The 23664-nt window shown below is 45.3% G+C and overlaps 1 long non-coding RNA gene across 1 annotated transcript in view; it reads left to right on the top strand.

Moving 5' to 3' along the window:
- Window positions 1-23280, top strand: part of LOC146404765 (uncharacterized) — a 102215-nt gene extending 78935 nt beyond the window's left edge. Inside the window, exons 7-12 of the long non-coding RNA XR_014841807.1 lie at window positions 3070-3245; window positions 3339-3385; window positions 3647-3752; window positions 12637-13372; window positions 21675-21792; window positions 22606-23280. This is a non-coding gene — a long non-coding RNA (uncharacterized LOC146404765). The remainder of the gene's footprint in view (window positions 1-3069; window positions 3246-3338; window positions 3386-3646; window positions 3753-12636; window positions 13373-21674; window positions 21793-22605) is intronic.
- Window positions 23281-23664: the final 384 nt, after the last annotated feature.

Raw genomic sequence — 23664 nt, 5'->3', positions numbered from 1 at the left:
TCAAGAGGGCTTTACAGAGGATATGACACTATTGTGGGCACTTGAGGCACCGTGAATAGGTGAGGAAGTGCCTGGCCCCCTCCGAGAGTGGAGAGTGGTCCGCAGAGGAAGTGTGCCTGGAGCTGGGATGGAGGGGAGGGGCCAGGCTGGCCAGGTCTTGTCATGCTTCACCCAGGAGAAGTGCTGCTTTCCTGGAGGAGATGGTTGGGTACCAGCAGGTGTTTTGCTCCATTCCTTGTGTCCATTCCTCCCTCCATCCATGCCAGGGAAGAGGAGGGGGTGGGATAAGCAAAAATGTTTGAGATGTTCGCTCCCCTTAATCAGCCTCCTAGGCTGCTGACATTCTGGCTCCCTGGAGTCTAAGAGGGAAGAAAGAAGTGGATTGAAAGTGAGAACATACTCATGTGAAGGAGTAAAAAGCAGCTGCAAGTACAACACTCCTTTGGAGATGGAATGAATACGTGAGATAAAATCCTAAATAAATATCTTGCATGGTACTAATTGCAATTAGTTTTAGAAATTGTTTTAGAAGCTGCCACTGGAGAACAGATAAAACGAGGCTGTATTTCATTAGTGGCTCCCTTAATTCTATGGTATTTGCCAGCAAGCCCCATTAAAGCTCTCTGTAATTAAAGACCAGTTCTGGGTCCTGTAATTTAGAGCATTATCAAAATATGGCGAGTGACTGGAGGTAAGGAAATGGAAACAAACATCGCTTTCACAAGGTCCTCAGAGATCACACGGAGTGTGAATTTTAAAAGCTCAGCCTTGTGTACTGCCCTTTGTAGAAGGGTCTTGTCCACATCAGTGTTTTCCATTTGATGGGCAACCAGTCACATTTTTATTATCCCATAGGAGTGCAGGCAGAGAAGTAATCAGTTCTTTTATTAAAATGACTTTTATTGTGATATAATTCTCGTAATATAAAATTACTACTTTAAAGTGTACAGTTGAGTGGTTTTTAGTATATTCACAATGTTGTACAACCATCACCACTATCTAATTCTGGGACATTTTTATCACCTTCAAAAGAAACCCATACCTATTAGTAATCAGTACCCCCAACTCCCACCCCAGCCACCACTAATCTATCTACTCTCTGCCTCTGTAGATTTGCCTATTCTGGACATTTCATATACATGGAATCAGGTAGTACATGGCCTTTGTGACAGGCTTCTTTTATTCAGAATATTTTCAAGGTTTAAGGTTCATCTTTTTGGAGTATGTATTAAGAGTTCATTCCTTTTTTTTTTCCCCTAGCATGCAGTGGCTTGATGTGGGATCTCAGTTTCCATATCAGGGATTGAACTGGAGCAGCAGTGGTGAAAGCACAGAATCCTAACCACTTGACCACTAGGGAACTCCCAAGACTTCATTTCTTTTTATGGCTAAATCATTCTGTTGTCTGGATATATCACTTTGTCTTTTTTTTTTTTTTTTTTTTTTTTTCTAGGACTGCACCCACAGCATATGGAGGTTTGCAGGCTAGGGGTCTAATCGGAGCTGTAGCCGCCAGCTGACACCACAGCCACAGCAATGCCAGATCTGAATCTCATCTGCGACCCACAACATAGCTCATGGCAATGCCGGATCCTTAACCCACTTAGCGAGGCCAGGGATCGATCTTGGTTCCTAGTCAGATTCATTAACCACTGAGCCACGACGGAAACTCTGATATATCACTTTGGTTTATCCACTCATCTCTTGATGAACATTTGGGTTGTTTCCACTTTAAAAAAACTTTTTTTATGGCCACACCTGTGGCATATGGAAGTCCTGGGGCTAGGGGTCAAACTGGAGCTGCAGCTGCAGGCCTAAACCACAGCCACAGGAACATTGGATCTGAGCTGCATCTCTGACCTTCAGCACAGCTTGCAGCAATGCTGGATCCTTTAATGCACTGAGCAAGGCCAGGGATCAAACCTGCATCCTCACCGACACTATGTTGGGTTCTTAACCCCTTGAGCCATAATAGAAACTCCCTCCACTTTTTAACTATAATGAATAATGCTGCTATGAACATTCTTATACAAGTTTTTGTACAAACCTATGTTTTTAGTTCTCTTAGGTACATACCTAGGAGTGGAACTGCTGGGTTGTATGGTAAATCTATGTTTTGTTTTGTTTTGCTGGTTGAGCCTGAGGCGAGCAGAAGTTCTCAGGCAAGAGACTGAAGCACACCTGTGCCACAGGAGTGCAGTGCCAGGTCCTTAGCCCACCAGGCCACTGGGGAACTCCAAGTCTATGTTTAACCTTTTGAGGAGCTGCCAGGTTGTTTTTCAGCAGCACCGCCATTTTAATTTCCCAAAAGCAATGTATGAGGTTTCCAATTTCCCCACATCCTCACCAACACTTGTTATTGTCTATTAGTTTTTTATTACACCCCTTCTTCAGGTGAGGAGAGGTATTTCATTATGGTTAATCCATCTTTTAATCATGAACAGAGCTGGACTTTGCCTTTGCTCTTGCTGGTAAACCACATAGATTCTCTCCATGTTAGGCCAGCAAGAGAGAGTCAGTCTGTGGTCCTGCTTCTCCTGTTCCCTCCATCAGGAACTGGCCTGGAGACACTTGGGACCCAGGACATGTGGCAGGCAGTGGGCAAGAGCCATGTGGATGGAGTCCTAATCCTGGTTCTGCCACGTCTTAGCAGGGGTGACCCGGCAAGTTACTAAACCTTCTGAAGCCTCATCTCTAAGATGGGAATCATTTAAGTGGTATTGCCATCTGTCAAGGACTCTGAGAAACACCTCTTTCACATCTTACTGTCTCTGAAATCAGGACGTGTCTCAACTTGCAGGCTGCAGTCAGGACATAGTTGTCACTTGCCTGGGCATCAAAACTTGCTGACTAGGTGTCAGCTGCCGGGGACAAACCCCAAAGAGGTAGTGGAGTCTCCTTTTAGTGATGCTGCGTCAACAAGCTTTTGGCACCTAGGATGACCAGGCGGGGAAAAACATGGGCTACTGTGACTCTGAGTCAAAGGGTGATAAGAAGATTAGACTCTAAATGTGAGCAAGTTTGGGGATACTGTAACCAATTTCTTTCCCTTGTATTTTTCTTTTTAAGATGTGCAGCAAACATCTTAAAAGATCTCTAAAAGAGCTCTTCAGGGAGTTCTCTGACGGCTCAGTGGGTTAAGGATCAGGCATTGTCACTGCTGTGGCGCAGGTTGCTGCTGTGGCGTGGGTTCTATCTGGCCCAGGAACTTCTACACACCATGGATGCAGCCAATAAATAAATAAGTAAATAAACTCTTTCAGTGAGTACAAAATTAAAATTGCAAGTACTCGGAAACTCGTGTCAATTAATTGTCTTTTTTTTTTTTTCTTTTTAAGGGGAGCATACAGTTACAACACAGGTTACAATCACTGATGAAATGCAGGTACCTGCTTCCCACGGTGAGAAGCTGTTGAGAGAATGGAATGAGACCCTGTGCATGAAATACTTATGACAGGGCTTGGCAGGGAGCAGCCAGCATCAACATTGATGGTTAAGAGTGTTATTGATAACAGTATACCTACTTAGCTGCTATCAGGACATGTGTAACAATTGCTTTCTATGAATGACCCCTCCTATGATTCTTCACTGACCAGCTAATCCTGGAGGAGGGAAAAACCATAATTAATGCTTATTTCTTTTATAGATCTCGGGGAAAAAAAAGTCAATAAAATCCGTTGGCCCAATGAATACAACATTTTAAAAAATGTTGGAGACTCAGGGAAAAGGCTTGCTGTTGGCAAGACTGGAAGGTGACACAAGATGTTGAATTCCTCTCTGGGGACAGGTACTGGGCACCATGCAGGTCAGTCCTGCCCAGCAGTTGATTTCTGCGGCCCAGAGGATGTGTGTGGTTCTCCCGCTCTCTTTCTGAAGCCCACCAACTCTGTTCTCTGGTGCGTGGATCTCTTCCCCATGCTGGGTTCTGTGACTACGCGTTGGTAGCTTAAAATTTAACATGAGGTGTGAGTATTTATGTGACGGGAATTGGCAAACACCATAAATCAGGACTTTTTATTTTTCTTTTCCGTTACAGTTTATCACAGGATATTGAATATAGTTCCCTGTTCAGTAGAGGACCTTGTTTATCTGTTGATGTATAAGAGTTTGCACTTGTTAATCCCAAACTCCCAATCCATTTCCCACCTCCACCCCCCGGCAACCACAAGTCTCTTCTCTATGTCTGTGAGTCTCTGTCTGTTTTGTAGATAATTCACTTATGTCATATTTTAGATTCCATGTATAAGTGATATTATATGATATTTATCTTTCTCTTTCTGACTTCACTTAGTATGATAATCTCTAGTTGCATCTGTGTTGCTGCAAAGGCATTTTTTCATTCTTTTTATGGCTGGGTAGTATTCCTTGTATTTATGTACCACATCTTCTTAATCCATTTGTCTGTGATGGGCACTTGGGTTGTTTCCATGTCTTGGCTATTGTAAATATTGCTACTGTGAGTGTAGAGGTGCATGTATCTTCTCAAATTATAGTTTTGTCCAGATATATGCCTGTGAGTGGGATTGCTGGGTCATATGGTGACCTCCATACTGTCTAATCAGAATTTTTTTTGTTGTATTTTTTTGGCCAAACCCAAGGCATTTGGAAGTTCCCAAGCTAGGGGTTCTAGGGGTTGAATTAGAGCTGAAGCTGCAGGCCTATACCATAGCCATAGCAAGTTGGGTTCTGAGCCATATCTGGGACCTACACCACAGCTCACAGCAACACCGAATCCTTAACCCACTGAGCAAGGCTAGGGATTGAACCTGTGTCCTTATGGATACTAGTCAGGCTTGTTACTGCTGAGCCTCGATGGGAACTCCAGGATTTTTTTTTCAAGTTAATTTACTAGCATATCACTGCATCAGAGGTACTGAGTTCCTGGGGTGGTGGTGGTGTCTGTAAACTCAGTCTCAAACACAATTGGAGGGCCCCTCAACGGATCAGCAGGGATGTTTGAGCTTTTGATGTGTTTAGGCACCACAGGAATTTGCCCTTCTTCCTGGATACACATTCTTGCAACATTGTCCACTTCCGTGTGTCTTTCTTTGAGGTGTGGGTGACCTGCTAAAAGACTCTTCTTGTTCCTGTGAAAGGAAAATCAACATGGAGTCAGCATGGCAAAGAATGTTCTGTAAAATGGAACTGGGAGGGCGTTCCCCTGGCGGCTCAGCAGAAACGAAACTGACTAGGATCCATGAAGATGTGGGTTCAATCCCTGGCTTTGCTCTGTGGGTTAAGGATCCGGCTTTGCTGTGCACTCTGGTATAGGTCGAAGATGTGGCTCGGATCCCAGGTTGCTGTGGCTGCGGCATAGGCTGGCACCTGCAGCTCCGATTCGACCCTTAGCCTGGGAACTTCCGTATGCCGAAAATGTGGCCTTAAAAAGCAAAAAATAAAAGGGGGACTGGGAGGCCATGGAGGAAGTATGACTTTCACACACCTCACCTCAGCCTGGATGGAATCTGAACTTTGACCACTAATGGCCTTAACTCAGGCATTCAGAACATCTGCCCTATGTTCCAGAAACTCAAGATACTTATCAGACCCTTCCCCTAAAATAACCCATGACAACCTATCCCTCAAGGACAAATATTTCTTTCTTGCATCAGGGTCCATACTAGTTCCTGCCAGACAACTTAACAACCTTGTGGCTTTTACCTTTATAAGCCCCTGACTCTTTCCCTTCCCTGGAACTCTTTCTGTTTCACCTGAATCTGTATCTGCTGAATTACAATTCCTAAGACCCCAAGAAAACTCTTTTCTAATTTTCAGCCTTCTGGCTTCTTGGTTGACATGTTTCAGCTGCCAAACATCTTCCAGACGCTCCACAAAGCTGTCCATGGTTTCTTTGTGGCTGGAGTTAGACAGAGTTCAGGCTTCTGAGGGCTGAGTCAGCACGAGAGTGGAACAGAAACAAAAGCACAACAAAAGAAGAAAATAATGCCTGTTTGACATCTGGAAAGAGGATGGAGACAGGCTTTCTCTGAATTCCTCAGTAGAGGTGGACTCCACTGAAAATATTAGCCTGTTGGGATACACAGATTTCTTGCCCCTCTCCAGCTCCCCAAGGAGAACTCTGTAACTGCCCAGGTTTTCAACTCCTTCCCTCAACTCTCCTAATGAGGCTTAGAAGATAGAGAAATACAGACCTAGCAAGAGAAAATGGGAAGAAGAGAAAAGAAAGCCAGGTGGCCTGGGAGGAGAAGGCTGTGTGAGGAGGGAGGGGTTGCAGGAGCTATGGGAGAAGGGGGAAGCAGATAGTGAGGAGGTGGGGAGAAAAGGGAATAATGATGATTTTATTTTATTTTTTTTTTGTCTTTTTGCCATTTTTGGGCCGCTCCCGAGGCATATGGAGGTTCCCAGGCTAGAGGTCGAATCAGAGCTGTAGCCACCAGCCTACACCAGAGCCACAGCAACATGGGATCCGAGCCACATCTTCGAGCTACACCACAGCTCATGGCAATGCTGGATCCTTAACCCACTGAGCAAGGCCAGGGATCAAACCCGTAACCTCATGGTTCCTAGTCGGATTAGTTAACCACTGAGCCACGACGGGAACTCCTATTTGATTATTTTAAAAAAAATTTTATTAGAGTATAGTTGATTTACATTGTTGTGCCAATTTCTGCTATACAACAAAGTGACCCAGTTATACATACATATACATTCCCTTTCTTATATTATCATCTTCCATCATGGTCTATCCCAAGAGACTGGATATAGTTTCCTGTGCAGGACCTCATTGCTTATCCACTCTAAATGTAATAGTTTACATCTACCAACCCCAAACTTCCATTCCATCCCACTCCCTCCCCCCCTTCACCTTGGCAAACGAGTTTGTTCTCTAGGTCTGTGAGTCAGTTTCTGTTTTATAGATAAGTTCATTTGTGCCATATATATATATATTTGTCTTTTTGCCATTTCTTGGGCCGCTCCTGCAGCATATGGAGGTTCCCAGGCTAGGGGTGGAATCAGAGCTGTAGCCGCCAGCCTACACCAGAGCCACAGCAATGTGGGATCCAAGTCACGTCTGCGACCTACACCACAGCTCACAGCAACGCCGGATCATTAACCCACTGAGCAAGGCCAGGGATTGAACCCTCAACCTCATGGTTCCTAGTCAGATTCATTTACCACTGCGCCACGACGGGAACTCCTGTGCTATATTTTAAATTCCACATATAAGTGATATCATATGGTATTTGTCTTTCTGTTTCTGACTTCACTTAGTATGAGAATCTCTAGTTGCATCTATGTTGCTGCAAATGGCATTATTTTGTTCTTTTTTATGGCTGAGTAGTATTCCATTGTATGTATATACTACATCTTTTTTATTGTTATTTCTTTTTAGGGCCACACCTAAAAAGAAGGCATATAGAATTTCCAGGGTTAGGGGTCAAATCAGACCTGCAGCTGACAGCCTATGCCATAGCCACAGCAATGCCAGATCTAAGCCACATCTGCAATCTAAGCTGCAGCTTGCAGCAATGCTGGATCCTTAACCCACTGAGTGAGGCCATGGATTGAACCCTCATCCTCATGAAAAATATATCGTGTTCTCAACCCACTGAGCTTCATTGGGAACTCCATTATCACATCTTTATCCATTCATCTGTCAATGGATGTTTAGGGTTTTCCATGTCTTGGCTATTGTGAATAGCACTGTTATGAACATACAGGTACATGTATCTTTTTGAATTGTAGTTTTGTGTGGATGTATGCCCGGGAGTGGGATTGCTGATTCATATGGTAGTTCTATATTCAGTTTTCTGAGGAAACCCCATACTGTTTTCCATAGTGGTTGCACCAATTTACATTCCCACCAACATGTACGAGGGTTCCTAATTATTTTTTGAATAGGTAATACATGCACAAGGTACACAATTACAAAATCTCCTCCCCCTACTTTTGGGCTCCAAGGCCCCATTATTTTCCCTAGAAGTAACCCCTCTTATCAGTTCTTTGACTATCCTTCCTGAAATCCTACATGGGAGAAGTCTTCAAACTTCCCTGTGGGTGAGAATCACCTGGAAGTCATGTTACAACAAAGAATGCTAGGTAGTTCCCATTGTGGCTCAGTGGTAATGAACCCAATTAGCATCCATGAGGACACAGGTTCAATCCCTGGCCTCACTCAGCGGGTTAAGGATCCCGCATTGCCATGAGCTGTGATGTAGATCCCAGAAGCAGCTCAGATCTGGCATTGCTGTTGCTGTGGTATAGATTGGAAATTGAAGCTCCAATTTGACCCCTAGCCTGGGAACTTCCATGTGCCTCAGGTGTGGCCTTAGAAAAGACAAAATAAATAAATAGATGGATAGATAGATAAAACAAAGAATGCTAACTAAGCCCTGAGTTCCTTTTCTGGTTCAGAGGCTCTGACTGGTGTCTGAGAATTTGCACTTCTAATGCATTCTCAGGTGACACTGAGGCTGCTGGTCCAGGGGCCATACTTTGAGAACCACTGTTCTGGAGGTATTCATAGGAGCTCTTTCCTATTTTCTGAAGTAATTTGAGTATCTGTTTCTGGCAATGGGAATGTTCCTTAAGACACCATCCATACGGCACAATTCCTGCCTGTGGACTTTCTCTGTGCTGGTTTCTTGGCTTGGACTCCTCTACCCCTGACCTCTGTTTTTCCAAGGACTAGTTCAACGTCTGTTCCCTCCAGGCCATCTTTCTTGGTTCTTTCCCTATATGGAAGAAATCTGCTCCTTTAAGCTCTCATACAAGTGTTTGTCTATAGCCCTCTAATAGCACCTGTTGTTTATTAGAACGGGATGTTAAACGGGGCTCTTTCTGCTCTGGTTTTTACAATTTAGTTAAGGAGATATCAGACCCTAAAGTGAGTCGGTGAGATCAATAAATGCAGATTTTGAGATTTCAAGACCTTTGGGGTTTCCCTGATTACCTTGGGTCTGTAAAAAGGTTGATAGGATTTTTGGAGAATTTCTTAGGTGAGGGCTGTGCAGCAAACCTGGTGAGGGAAAGGTGAGATCAGATGGGTGTGTCACTCCCCCCCCCTCCATCAAACCTGGAGAGATTGATGAACTTGAGGCAGGCTCTCTGCAGCTGGGGGCCACTATGGACCAGGGCCAGGTTCAAGTCTGCCTGAGAGAGCTCAAGCAGCCTGGGGCCAGGCAGAGAGGGAAGAAACTGCCCTTCGCCCAGGGTGCACAGCAAGGGGAGTGTCGCTTTCCTTGTGGACCAAGGAAAGTCTCTAAGGAAACTGTTGTGGGAGCATCTTAAATCCCACTCAATATGGCCAGGATGGTAAGGGGCAGCCAAAAGGAAGTGGGAGGTGAACCTCCAGATTCCCTGGTCCGCAGTGACAGTCCTGGGAACTGTGGGAAAGCCCCCGGTTTGGGGGATCTTTGAGGAATGCCCAGAGTGCCCCTGAGCTCAAGAGTTACCTTTACCCACCTGCCATTCAGAGGACCTGGGTGTTTGAAGACAAGGGCATTGTCTTGAATTCTGCCCTTTCTCCCTATGGGGAGGGACGATGCTGGCCTACCGATGGGGAGGGGAGGAGAAAAAGCCACCCCACCTCCCTTCTCAGGTTGCCAGAGAGATGAAAAGGCCAAAACAAGTTCAGAGGGTTTTTTTGTTTTTGTTTTTTGGGGTTTTTTGCCTTTTAGGGCTGCACCCTTAGCATATGGAAGTTCCCAGGCTGGAGGTTGAATCAAAGCTGTAGCCGCTGGCCTACGCCACAACCACAGCAACCTGGGATCTGAACCACGTCTGCACACTGCAACACAGCTCACAGCAACGCTGGATCCTTTACCCACTGATCAAGGCCAGGGATCGAACCCACATCCTCATGGATACTAGTCAGTTTAGTAACCCACTGAGCCACAACAGGAACTCCCAAGTTTAGACTTTTGACTATGTAGGACGAACATGCTACCAATAGGTGACTGTGGTTTTGCCTTAGAGGGGCTAGGACTGTAACACTGCCAACTCCCTAGAGTGGCAGGATAATCCATAGGCCTGCTGGAGTTTGCATCGGAGGCTGGCAAAGTTGTACTTTTGATTGTTTATGCTTTGCGTTTGTTTAAAATACTGGATGGACACATATGCACATCCTACACAATATTTCCATCTCTTTATGCTATAAACTCCTTGACAGCACAGCTTCTAACACCTTTGTGACCTTTTGGTGTGTAGCACCATACCTGACACATACTAGGTCCACAAGGGATATCTGCCCATTTATTCCTTTACTCTTTTATTCAACATTTATTCAGTGCTTAGCTCTAGTGACAGAGCAGGACATTAGCTTTAAAAAAATTTTTTTTTCTTGAAATATAGTTGATTTACAATGTTGACTTAGTTTCAGGTGTACAGCCAAGTACACATGCACTTTTTTTAGATTTCTTTTCTTTTTTCTTTCTTTCTTTCTTTTTTTTTTTTTTTTTTTGTCTTTTGTCTCGTTAGGGCCGCACCCATGGCATGTGGAGGTTCCCAGGCTGGGGGTCTAACTGGAGCTGTAGCCATTGGCCTAAGCCAGAGCCACAGCAATGCCAGAACCCAGCCATGTCTGCGACCTACACCACAGCTCACGGCAACACCGGATCCTTAACCCACTGAGTGAGGCCAGGGATCGAACCCGCAACCTCATGGTTTCTAGTTGGATTCCTTTCCACTGTGCCACGACAGGAACTCCAAGATTTCTTTTCCATTATAGGTAATTATAAGATATTGAGCATAATTCCCTGTGCTATACAGTAGGACCTCGATTGTTTATTTATTTTATATATAGTAGTGTGTATATTTTAATTCCAAACTCCTAATTTACCCCTCCCCCCGCAACTGCTCATTATTGCCTTCTGAGAATCCCAGCCTGCTTTTTCAAAAGGAGTAAGAAATCTGGATTTTCATGTGAATTGTCCCCAATGAAACACATCTGTGGGCCAGTTCAGGGCAAGGGTTGCTGTTGGGGCCCCTGTTGGCACTCTCCCTGGTATTCTCCATAGAAAGAGGGCCTGCCCGTAATCAAGGGCCACGTGCTGCTTCTTTAGGAATTAAGTTGGGGTTTGGAGAAGCTTTATACAAAGAACTTGGCCTTATTAAAATACTCCTTTGGCCCAAAGAATAAATATTTAAAAAATCCCAACCCTAAGTGCTTAATCTGCTAAAATGTGCAACAAATAAAATGAACACTCTGAAAAGAGCTTGCTTCCTGTTTCAGAAGAGGCCCCATGGCTCTAAAATCTGATTACTGAGAAGTGGGTCTTTCCTGCCAGGGGTATGACAAGAAGCCACAAACAGACCAAGCTTTAGTTTGAAAGGAACTAGCCAGAAAGTTGCATGAACTGCAATGTCATTACCTTGAAAAGGATTCCATCAGTTGGAGACTTAGTGGCACCTTTTGGGGCCGATTCCTTCTTCTAGGACTTTCCTATGTGCCCTGCGTTGGGATCACAAGGCCCCCTGCCAAACTGTAAGTGACAGTGGGGAAGTTCAAGGAGAAAGTGCATAAGGTAGGCAGGCCAGGATAGACAGCCAGCTGAAATACCTTCTCTCCAAGTTCAGCGTCCTATTCTAGGGACAGACCAGGAGTGACACTCTGCGCAAGTATGATGTATGACTCCCTCAGAATACCAATACAGTCACATGCCTTTTTTTTTTTTTTTTTTTTTTGGCCAGGCCCATGGCTTGCAGAATGGACCAGGGATTGAATCTGCACCATAGCAGCGACCTGAGCCACAGCAGTGATGATGCAGTGTTCTTTAATTGCTAGGCCACCAGGAAACTCCCAAATATAGTCACATTTCTTATTTTTACCACTAATAATGCCCATATACCTTTATTATCAGGAAATATAATTATCTACCTATTGAGCCATCCCCTTAAACCTTCCTAGAACCCTATAATTTTAGTCCAAAGAGGTAGGTATTGTGTCTCAAACCAGTTCACGGTGCTGTTGTTTCAGTTGTCACCCCAAGATGTGGCTGTTGAAGACTGGTTTTGCATAGGTCAGCACACACTTGCTCTGTCTGTACAGGTCCTTGCCAGCCTACAGTAGTGCCACAGGCCAGGTTTTAAGGTTGCAGAATTTTTAATTGCTATACATCTGAATTCCCAAAGCTTGACACTGCCAGGGTGGCTGTCTCTGGATTGCCTTTTCGTACCTGTATGGAGGTCACCATCCCAGAATCCCCATAACCTCCTGCAAACATTCCCTTTGTGGCCCTGGGTGTCCTTTCCTACCACCGGACTTTGATCAATGACATCCCAATGAGCTTTTGTAGGTTTCAGTCTCAGAGAGCTTGGGGGTAAAGGGGCCTTAGTTCCCTCCCTCCTTTAAGATCTGAGTAGTTCTGCCAATATGTCCCTCCCTTTTCAGAATGCTGCATGACACGGGGTCTTAGGTAAGGATAGCCTTGCTAAATCAAGCACAAAGTCCTGTTATTCCTTTTAATTGTCTAAGATAAAGCTCTTACACTCAGGGCAGGGGCACCGTTTGCAAAAAACAATTTTTTTTTTTTTAACTAAAAGGGACAAATTATCTGTTCCTCTTATAACAAAAAGGCTTGATCCAACATGACTCTCTGCTTCTAACTATAGAGAGGAGTCAGTAACTTCTTAAAAATTAATTTAGACCTTGCCTCACTGTGCTTCCTCTTCCAGATTACTGAAGATAAGAAAGGATTGAGACTCGTGGAAGATAATTAAACTGCCCAAGATTCCACAGGGACAGGGAGAAGAGCCAGGACATAACTCTAAGGTCTGGGCACATTCCATGGTTCTCCTTTCTTTTCCAAGAGGTTCTGTAGAAGGAAGAAGGAAGGCAAGCAGAAGTCAGGGTGGTGAGAAAGGGCTTCGGAAAGCAATCAAGTCTGGACCTGAGCAGGGAAATAGGGATTGGGATTCTTCCGGGGAACTGTAGGGGGAGTCCCTGAATGGATCATATTTCAGAGGTAGGAACAGACAGCTGGCACGCATTCCCAAGGAAAGACCTAGTGATGGGGCAGCTCTAGAAGTGCCAGAGGCCTCTGTGCCCAATCCTTATATCCGTTCTACCCTATTCCTTAGTTAAAGGCTTCCCAGAGCAATGCTTGCTCTTCCCAGTCTCCTTTTCAGCTATGTGTGTTCATGTGACTTGGTTTTGGCCAATAAAATATAAGCAGAAATGTTTTGTAGAACCCCCTTAAAATAAAACAAATTCCCTTTTAACTTTTCTCCCTCCCTTCTTCCATCCTGATGGCTGGGAGATGTATGTGATGGTTGAGTCCTTTAGACGTCATCTGAGACCACGAGTACAAGGGCCAAACGTTAGAAATGATGTTGTGATGAGCCCATAGCCCCTATAATGGGTGGAGCTGCCATACCATCCCTGGACTGCCAATCTGTGACCTTCATTTAGGTATGAGGGAGAAACTTCTGTCTTATTTATATGAATGGCTACTTGAGGTTTTCTATCACATGCAGCTGAATTTGTTTTTAACTGCAGTAGCCAGCCTGTATTATAGGAGGAATCCCTGAGTGCCAAGCCAAGGAGTCTGGGCCTTACCCTATGGGCCAGGGGGGAGTGAGAGAGTAACATGACAAAAGCCATGTTTTAGTAATGTTCATTTGGCCTCTCTGTACAACATCCACTAGTGAGAAGAAAGTAAAGAGCTGCAGACTGTTACTCTAGCACAGTTGCTGGGCTGGTGAGGGAGTGGAGGGTGTGTCTAACCTGATTTCTCAACTGCTCATTCTGAGATGTCAGGCCGACCAGCAGAAATCCTGTATCCTTAAAGTCTCCATAGCTTTCTAGAAGGGCAGCAAAACTTTGGGACTGACAGAGTCTGGTTTATTCCTGCTGGGCAGTGGTGAGGAGCAGAGTTTTGAAGTCAGATCTACCTTGGTTCAAGTTCTGGCTTTCTCTTTTGGTAGCTATATGATTTAGGGCAGGTTATTTCATCATTCCTGGCTTCATTTTTCTCATCTATAAAACAAGGATAAAAATACCTATTTCATAGGATCAGGAGCTAAGCCATGTGAGAAGCTTAGCATGGTGTCTGGCCATGCCTGATTCACAACGGAAATGGCCACACTTATATGTTTTATTTCGGTCTCTGTTATCCTGACACTTTTATCAAAAGACTGTTTTAATTTGATAACTACAGACAGTGCATACATTTTGGTTTGAAACTTTCTGATAAATTAGATACTTTGAATTGGCCACCAACCTACTTTATGTTCTTTTTTTTTTTCTTCTTATGGCTGTACCTGTGGCTAATGGAAGGTCAAATCAGAGCTGCAGCTGCTGGCCTACATCACAGCAACTCAGGATCCAAGTCGAGTCTGCAGCCTAAGCCCCAGCTCATGGCAATGCCGTATCCTTAACCCACTGAGTGAGGCCAGGGATAGAACCCACATCCTCATGAATACTATTTGGGTTCTTAACCCACTGAGCCACGATGGGAACTCTTATAAGAATGTTCTTATTTTTAATGACGAAATCATAGAAAAAACTTTTTTGGGCCTCGCCTGCAACATGTGGAAATTCCTGGGCCAGGGATTAAACTTATGCCATAGCAGAAACCTGAGCCACAGCAATGATAATTCTGGATCTTTAACCCACTGCACCACCAGAGAACTCCAGAAAAAAACTTGCTGTTCTCCAGTCCTATTCAGGGATGGCCTTGTGTGGTACTTGACAGAGTGAGTTAAACTGTCTGTGTCTGGTTTTTAGCTCTTGTGCTTTTAGACAACACTACATGACAGCCGTGGGCAGGATGCACGGCCCACTCACCAACCTCTGAAGACTTACATGAACTCCCCTAGCTTCATTTTCTTCTCTCTCCACGCAGGACCTCCCCTCCTGCTTCCCTGAGAAAACAGAAGCTGTTAGGAAGAAACTGCTCAACCTCCTCTTCCCAATCTTGTCTCCTGTGCCCGGATCCCCCATCTCCCATCCCCTTGTCCAAGTGGATGGTGTCCCTCCCGCCATCAAGGCTGGGCCCCTCCAGCTGGGCTCTGCACCCCCTTTCCTCCTGCCTTCTCAAGACCCTTGCACTTAACCATCACCCTGGGTCACTCTTTGTTTTCAACCTCTCCTTCTCCTGGCTTCTTTCAGTTGGACCTTGGCACATGTTCAGCATTCATGAAGCACAAAAACATAAAGAACTTTCTTTCCCCACTATTATGAGAAAGTAGTTTTGACTGCTATGAAGACCCAAAATAATGGAAGCTTAAAAGATGGGAGTTTACTCTCTGTCCCGTCAGTGTCCAGGGCTGGTGGGGCAGCACCATGGTGTTGGGACCTCAGCCTCTTCAGTCTCTCTGCTCCAGTGTCCCCAGGGTGAGGCCCTTGTCTGCACATTTTTGCTGGCAGAATGGGAAAGAGGGTTGAGGAGGACAGGAAGCCCTTCCTTGTAAGGGTATAACTTCCACTTACATGCCAATGGCCTAGAACTAGCAACACAGCCACACCTAGCTGCAAGAAAGGCTGGGGAATGGAGCCATTATTCTGATATTGAACTAAACAAAGAGGCTCTATTACTACGGAAGAAGGAGGATGGGTGCTGGGGTACAACAGGCATCTTCTACCACCCTAGGCCCCATCTTCCTCAAGTGTATTCCAAACTCCATTTTCTCTTTCTTGGTCCAATTTTTCAAAGTTGTCCACATTCATTACTTCTACCTCTCCTTCTATTTATTGTCTGTATAGGTTTGCAAAAGTGTTTGGAGGAAAGAAAGGAAGAAAATTACATAAGTCCATTCCCTGAGGGTGGTCTACTGGAGGAGACCATGTGTGGGGTCAAGCCAGGTGTAGCTACAAAAGGCACAATTTTCCAAGGACATGCTGAGCCAAAGAGTAGCTCTGAGAGGAGTTCCCACCGTAGCACAGTGGGTTAAGAACCCAACCGCAGCAACTTGGGTCACTGCCGCGGCTCAGGTTAAATCCCTGGCCTAGTGCCGTGGGCTAAAATATCTCACAGCTGCAGCTGTGGCTTGGATTCCATCCCTGGCCCAGGAATTTCCGTATACCCCAGGTTTGGCCATAAAAAATCCATAAAAAGACAAAAACAAAGAGTGGCCTGAAAGCATGAGCCTGAGGGAAACCAGGCTGGAGACTGAGAGATGGGGCCTGGCATCAAACTGAAGGAAGGAGTGAAGGCATAAACAGTGGAAAGACAATGAGGTTGGCAGCCAAGAGTGGGTAGGAGGAGGGTGGGATGGGCCTGATGGGAAGCAGTGAGGGTGCACCTTTCAAATTTATGATCTTTGGGTAGGTGGGTGATAGGGGTCCTTTTCATATGGTACCAGCTGTGGTTTCCCAGAATGGGGTAGCTCCTTAGAGAAGTCATATAGAGTAGGGCAGAAGTCTTATGTAAAATGATTCCTTTCTGCTTATACCTGTTCATATATATGGTGCTTACTAGATAAGCTTTGAGAGTTGCAGGTAAAATCTGTGACGTCTGTGAAAACATAGCATTTGATATTAATGCAAAGTACATGTTAAAATAGGATAGGTGTTCCTACTGTGGCACAGTGGGTTAAGGATACAGTGTTGCTGCAGCTGTGGCATAGGTTTCAGCTCCAGTTCAGATTCCACCCCTGGCTGGGGAACTTCCATATGTCATGGGGGCAGCTGAAAAGGTAAAAAAAAAAGAAAAAAAAAAACCTGGATAATTTCTGGAGTCACACTACCTGTGATCCAATCCTGTCTTCCATGCTAATTAGCTCTTTGACTCTGGGTGGGAGACTTAACCCCTGTCCTAATTTATAATATGAGGATAATAACAGTACATTTAGTTTCAATAAGTTTGGTTGAAAGTAGTAGAAAACCCAATCCAGACTGGCTTTAACACTTAAAAAGGAATTTATAGGCTATGTAGCAACAAAAATCTAGTGGTAGGGCTCAGGCATCATTGGTCAAGGTTCTGGCTCTGTTTCTCCAAGATTTCATTTGGTTTTGATCATGGCAGCAAGTTATGTAGGAATACAGATTCACCTTTACATAACCTGTCTTCCAGGGAAGAATGTTCGTATCCCAGAGTTCCCGGCAGAAGTTGTAAGACCCACGAGCTGGAATGGAGTTATGATCAGAGTTGATCATTACCATGGTTAGGGCTCTGTGGCACCCTGGGCTAGGTTAGAAATAGCCTTTTCTGGAACCTGCTGGACTCGTCAAAGAGGCTTTTGGGAGTTTCCTTGTGGCACAGCGGGCTAAGGATCTGGCGTTGTTGCTGCAGCAGCTCAGGTGCTGCTGTGACACAGATTCGATCTCTGGCCAGGGAACTTCCACATGCAGTGGGCATGGCCAAAAAAGTTTCACTTTTTGCCTCCTAATTTAAAAAAGAAATTAAATTTTTCTTCTGGCCCCAGGTGCTTCGGGAGTCTTGGACTTCTGTGCAGACACAGCTGAGTCCAAGAAACATACCATATACAACCCATCCCCAGGATGGTGCAGAAACTGCATCAAGAAACTCTGATCACAGACATCTGAATCTCAGGAGTTCCCATTGTGGCCCGGCGGTAATGAACCTGACTAGTATCCATGAGGATGTGGGTTTGTTCTTTTTTTTTTCCTTTTTCTTCCCTTTTTAGGGCCACAGGGCTGCTCCCGCAGCATATGGAAGTTACCCAACTAGGGGTCAAATTGGAGCTACAGCTGCTGGCCTACACCATAGCCACAGCAACACTGGATCTGAGCCTTATCTGTGACCTACATCATAGCTCACAGCAATGCCGGATCCTTAACCCACTGAGGGAGGCCAGGGATTGAATCCACATTCTCATGGATTCTACTTGGGTTCGTTAACTGCTGAGCCACGAAGGGAACTCCCCCTGTCAGTGAGCGAGGAATAGAGAAGAACCCTAAAATGATCTCGACTGTTTGTACACTCTCCTCCGCTCTGCTTTAATATGTAGCCATGGTAATCTGGGGTAGGTTCAGCCTTTTTAAAACATTTAACTGGTCAGGGTAGGTTAGGTTATGCTGTGGTGAAAAATGATGCCCAGATCTTGGTGCTCCAACAGAGATTTCTTTTCTATTCATTCTACCTGCCCATCTTGAGGGCTTTCCCCGTGGGCCTCATTCAACGACTTGAGCTGATAGAATGATGACAGTGGCAGGAAGAAAAAAATGTGACACATTCTGGATTGGCTCTCAGCCTTTGCCACATGAAAATGACCCATGTCACTTTCACTAACTTTCCTTTGGCTCATTGAGCAGGTGGAAAAGTGCAGTTCCACTGCATTTCCAGAAGGGGGAGAGTGAGCACATGGGTGCCCGCCTTGGGATTGCTACAAGTACTTTTAATCTCTCCCCCTCTCCCCGTTGAATTCACTTAAAACCTGTAAGGTAACTAAGAACTCCATTTCAGGGTTGAGGAAACAGCCTGGGTCACTGCCATCCTCTAGGACAGGAAATGCATCCAGCCGGCAAACGGCTGGTGACATCTTGTGGCAGCCAAGAAGCCTCTGACTACTGGCAGTGTGGGGAGAGGAGCAGCTGTCCCTGCATGCAGGGAAGAGTGACCAGAACTGACTCTGGCTTCTGAGCTGAGAGGCTTAGGGTTCAGGATTGGGGTTATAATAGGTTATAATAGGGCCAAGGGCTCCGGGGAGGGAAGAGAGGTCTTCCCCTGATACGTTCCTTGGGGTCTTTGAAGAGTGACAGAAATACTCCCAGCCAGGGAAGCAAGACATGCAGTGATGTGTGGCACCCTCCATGGGAACTTCGTGGACATGGTTGGTAAGTACGGATAATGACATTGCACCATGACTATAACATAAGCTAGTTGAAAAAAGTAAGACACAAAAGTACTACGAGACTACAGTTTTTAAAGAGCGTGTGTGTGTGTGTGTGTGTGGGTGGGTGTGTAGTAGGCGTGACTCTCAGCCTGAAGACTCTATGAGCAAGAAATATTTAAGTCCTTTATTTCCTTTTAATCAGCTTAATTCTGCCTCCAAGCCCTCCCTCATCTTGGTGGGAATTTGCCCTCAGTGATTCTCAGACCTCTCTGTCACCACAGTTGTTCCGGGGCTCCTGGTCCATAGCACCAAAGTACCAGGATGCTCCTGTGATTTTTGACCATATGTGAACACAGGCCCCACTGCAGACTTCCTCTGTTCACCCGGTCCCTATTGGCTTTAGTGCCTGGTCTGGGCACAGGAATCTTGGAGAGCCTGGAGACTGGCCTCCTTGACCTACCCTCTGGAGCATCACCTCTGAGGTCTTGCCACCTCCCTCCTCTCAAACCTGCCTTTCCTTCTCCCTCCATCCCTAACTCTCTGCCACCTCAAGACCCCTCCCACCTGCCCCTTCAGACACATAATCTCATCAATGGGCTTAAGGCTTTCAAGAGGAAGAAGTTATATTAGCCCTGCCACAATACTTGAGTAAAGGGATTACCAGCAACATGAGAATTAAATGATTTGAAAATTACCCTATTGCAAACACCTAGAAATACTGAGTTTTCAAGAAAAAAAAAAAAAAAAAAAAAGAAAGAAACCTGTAGGTTCCAAGTCTAGAACCAAGACTTCATTTTGCTTTTCAGGATGCAAGAAGCAATGGTAAGTAAAGAAACAAGTAAACCCGAGTTCCTGTCGTGGCGCAGCAGAAATGAATCCGACTAGGAACGATGAGGTTTCAGGTTCAATCCCTGGCCTCGCCCAGTGGGTTAAGGATCTGGCATTGCTGTGAGCTGTGGTGTAAGTCGCAGACATGGCTCGGATCTGGCGTTGCTGTGGCTCTGGCATAGGCCAGCAGCTGTAGCTCCAATTAGACCCCTAGCCTCCATAGGCTGTGGGTGCAGCCCTAAAAAGACAAAAAAAAAAAAAAAAAAAAAAGAAAAGAATAAAAAAAAAAAAAAACAGGTAAACCAATGGGTAAATGTAAAAAGAATAATAATTTATAAAACTAATTTAGGATATGTAAAAATGACTAAAAAAAGGACTAAAACACCAGACAACAGTAATATATAAAATGGGATGGGAGTTTCCTTGTGAACAGTAGGTTATAAGGATCTGGTGTTGTCACTGAAGTAGCTCATGTCACTGTTGTGGCAAGGGTTTGATCCCTGGCCTGAGAACTTCCACATGCTACGGGTGAGGGCCCCTCCCCAAAAAGGGACGGGGTAATGATCTAAGTTAATGTTTTGATGTCATCGAATTGTTTAGGAGGAGAAAAAAGACATTGATTTACTTCATATTTTGTTACATCACATATGCATGTTCAAAATTTAGATTATCCAGTAAAATAATAAAAATCGACTGTATATCTTCCATGCAGGAAGGAAGTTAAATGAAGCCTGGATTTCCATCTGAAAGGGAGACTGAGGTAGAATACAGAGACTAATAAATGAGTTAAGAATCAGAAAAAAAATCTGCCATGTTCACACACATATATATATGTGTGTATGACACACAGGAACTACCTCCCTATGGTACAGTGATCATTTATGGAGCATGAGGGTTCATCTTTTTCATACTTATTATAGACAGCCCCCAAATGACTCCCAGTGGCCCCTACTGCCTGGTACTCACACCTGTGCACTTCTCTCCCACAGTGCAACAGGGTTACTCTGTGATCAACAGAATGCGGCAGAAGTGATGGCTGCAGCTTCCTCTTGGACTCGATCTTGCTTTCTCACCTCTTTTGGGGGGCAGGGGGCAAGCCCTTGGCAGGCAGAAGTTCCTGGGCCAGGGCTTGAACCCATACCACAGCAGTGACCTGAGCCACTACAATGACAATGCTGGATCCTTAACCCTCTATCATTTGCTCTTGGAGGCAACCTTGTCATGAGAGGCCCATCTGTGACCTCCTGCCGATCCTCCAACCTCAGTCGAGCCCTCAGATGACAGCAGCCCTGGTTGACATCTTGACTGTCACCTCCCAGAGTCCCTGAGTCAAGACCACCCAGTTAAACTGCTTTCGGCAACTGTGAGATGCCAGAAGTGAGATGCCAAAGCAAGTGCTTATTAGTTTAAGCAGCTTAGGTTTTGGAGATAATTAGATATAGGTAACTATATGCAGCCACATATAACAAGTATAGTACCTTTGGTACAATTTTCAAATTGTATATGATGAACATCTTTTCCTTTACAACCAGAAAAAAAGATTTTTTAAAATGATCAATCAGCTAAATCCTTCATTCCAGTTGGATAAGGACAACCTGTTTGGTCATCTTGTTTACCACTGGTGCCTGGCACACCTGTACAAACTGATATCAGCCACATCACATGCAAAAGACACCAGCTACACCAGGGGGTCTGAACAGGGACTGTCCTTAATTTTGTTTTTGCCAGAATTTGTACCACATCCCATAAAAGGGGATGGCTCTTTTTGTGTGATCCAGGTCTTGCAAATATAGTTAAAAATCAGCTAACTTCTGGAGTTCCCACTGTGGCACATTGGGATTGGCCATGTCTCTGCAGTGCCAGGATGCAGGTTCAGTCCCCAGCCCAGCACAGTTGGTTAAAGGGTCCAGTGTTGCTGCAGCTCAGATGGGTAATCCGCAGCTCGGGAACTCCATATGCTGCCTGGAGGCCAAAAAAGAGAAAAAAATCAGTTAATTTCCTTGGGAAATTAGATGACTTTTAAACTTGGTGAACTGATTCATATGCTGTATAAAAAAATAATTAACATTTGCTCTCAATATATTATTTATGTTGTTATGCCCACAGAGGAGGTTCTAAAGTTGGGAATATACATTTTTCTTGTGAAGGCCAGCAGGCTACGAGAGAGTCTGGAGTGGTGGACAGAACGCTGGAAGAGCTCTGTGGCTCTGCAACAAGTCACCTTGCCTCCCTGGGCCTCCATTTCCTCACATGTAAAATGGCAAGGTTGGAGCATATTAATCTCTCATGGCTCTAAAATCTGTTAGTTGACAATCCTTCTTTAACCAGCCATGGAATTTTGGCTCCTCTATAACCAGCTAGTCTAAACCCTCCTCAGGAGGCACCTTGCTCTGTCCAGTATGGGAGATACTAGCCTAACAGGGGGGTTGTTTACATTTAAATTAACTGAAATTAACTAAAATTGAACTTTAGTTTCTCATTTGAAGTAACCATATTTCAAGTGCTCAGTGGCCACAGGGGATAGTGGCCAGTGTGTTGCACAACACAGGGTTAGACCTCTCATGTTCTCCTGGACAGCAATGCTCTGGGGTCTTGCCTCTCAGCGTGGTCCATGAACTGGCCACAGATCACCTGGGGGCTTGGGTCCCTACCCAAATCTGCTGAATCAGGATCTGCATTGTAGCAAGAGCCAAAGGTGCTGTCTGCACGTGTGAGCTTGAGAAGCTCAAGGATAAGGAGCATTTTCCACTGGAGTGGGGAAGAACAGTGGAAGGACAGAGTGGTGCTTAGTTTGTGGCCTCTATAGATTCCAGGGACTCATAGCCTGGCTCTCTTTTAGCAGTTGTGTGACTTATCTACGGCCTAGGAAAATCTGAGGCTATAAAAAGGTAAAGCAGTGATTAAGGTGCTTAAGACATAGTCAATGCTCTTTAAATGGGCGTTTTGTTATGTTCGGATTTGATAAGGTTTAAGGTCCCTGCCAACCCCCAGCTCATGGCAGACCGCGGCACAGAGTGGCTCTTTCCCTTGCTGCCACAGGGTGGCGCTTTGCCACCAACGAGCTTTCCTCTCCTTCAGGCTCCCACGCCGGAAGCCGGAGCCGGGCTTGAGACTTGCAGGTCTGCTTCGGATTACCAAGCACGACCCGGCGGCCCAGACACCAATCCAAGCATTCATCTGTCAGATAATGGGAAAACAGGCCTCAGCTTTGAGCCCAGCTGGAATACAAAAGTAAGGTCGGCACAGAGTTGAATGAGGACTGTGTGAAAGTCGTCGTAGAAGCCAAGGGCTCCCTATTGGAAAGCTAGAGGGGAGGGACGCCTTATGATTCTGAAAATCAGCGTTGGCGTGACCCCGGCTCCTCACCCCACAGATTCACGCTCTGGCTTTTTGCCAGTCTTGTGTGTGTGTACGTGTGTGGGTTTGTGGGTGGGTGTGTATGTGAAAGAAAGAGAGAAAGAGGATGAGGCAATCAGGGTTGGGCTGGTGGGGTATTTTTTTTAAGGAGTCATTTTCTAAAGTCTCTCAAGCTCTAGCCTCTGAGTCACAATCACTCCGAGGGCTTTTTAACACACAGATGGGAGGTCTCTTATGGCTCAGTGGGTTAAGGATCCAGTGTTGTCACTGATGTGACTCAGATCCCTGCTGTGGTGCAGCTTCAATCCCTGACTGGGGAAATTCTGCATGATGTGGTGTGGCCAAAAAAAAACCCCAAACAAACACCAAACTAAAAACAAACAAACAAACAAAAAACCCACAGTTGGCTAGGCTCCACCTCCAGAGATTCCAATTCAGTGGAGGGTCTGGGGTGGCCTGATAATTTGCATTTCAAATTCCCAAGTGGCCCAGAGACCGCTGCTCCAGGGACTGCCCTTTGAGAACCACGACCCTACACTCCTGAAAAGCTAACAAATTGTATAAGCCCAGTTCAAGAGAAGGCTGTGACTCCAAAGGAAATTAGTCCAAATCCCCATCCCCACTACCTCCTTCATTGTCCCCATCCCTTCCCATGCAGAGTCCTCAGCTGTTTCAGTAAGTCACCTTTCACTGCACACCCAGGCCATGGCTGGGCAGTGGCTCATCAGAACCCTGATGTGGTCCAGAAGGCTGGCAGGGAACTGGGAGCCAGGGTTCTTC

The sequence above is a fragment of the Sus scrofa genome, chromosome 3 (genome assembly GCF_054392235.1).
Source record: "Sus scrofa isolate SSC_HxYL_T2T_F1_AM1 chromosome 3, Sscrofa_HxYL_maternal_Yorkshire_Landrace_v2.0, whole genome shotgun sequence".
In the NCBI taxonomy this organism is placed as follows: domain Eukaryota; kingdom Metazoa; phylum Chordata; class Mammalia; order Artiodactyla; family Suidae; genus Sus; species Sus scrofa.
Note: the sequence above shows the minus strand (reverse complement) of the source record. Positions and strands in the feature narration are given on the sequence as shown.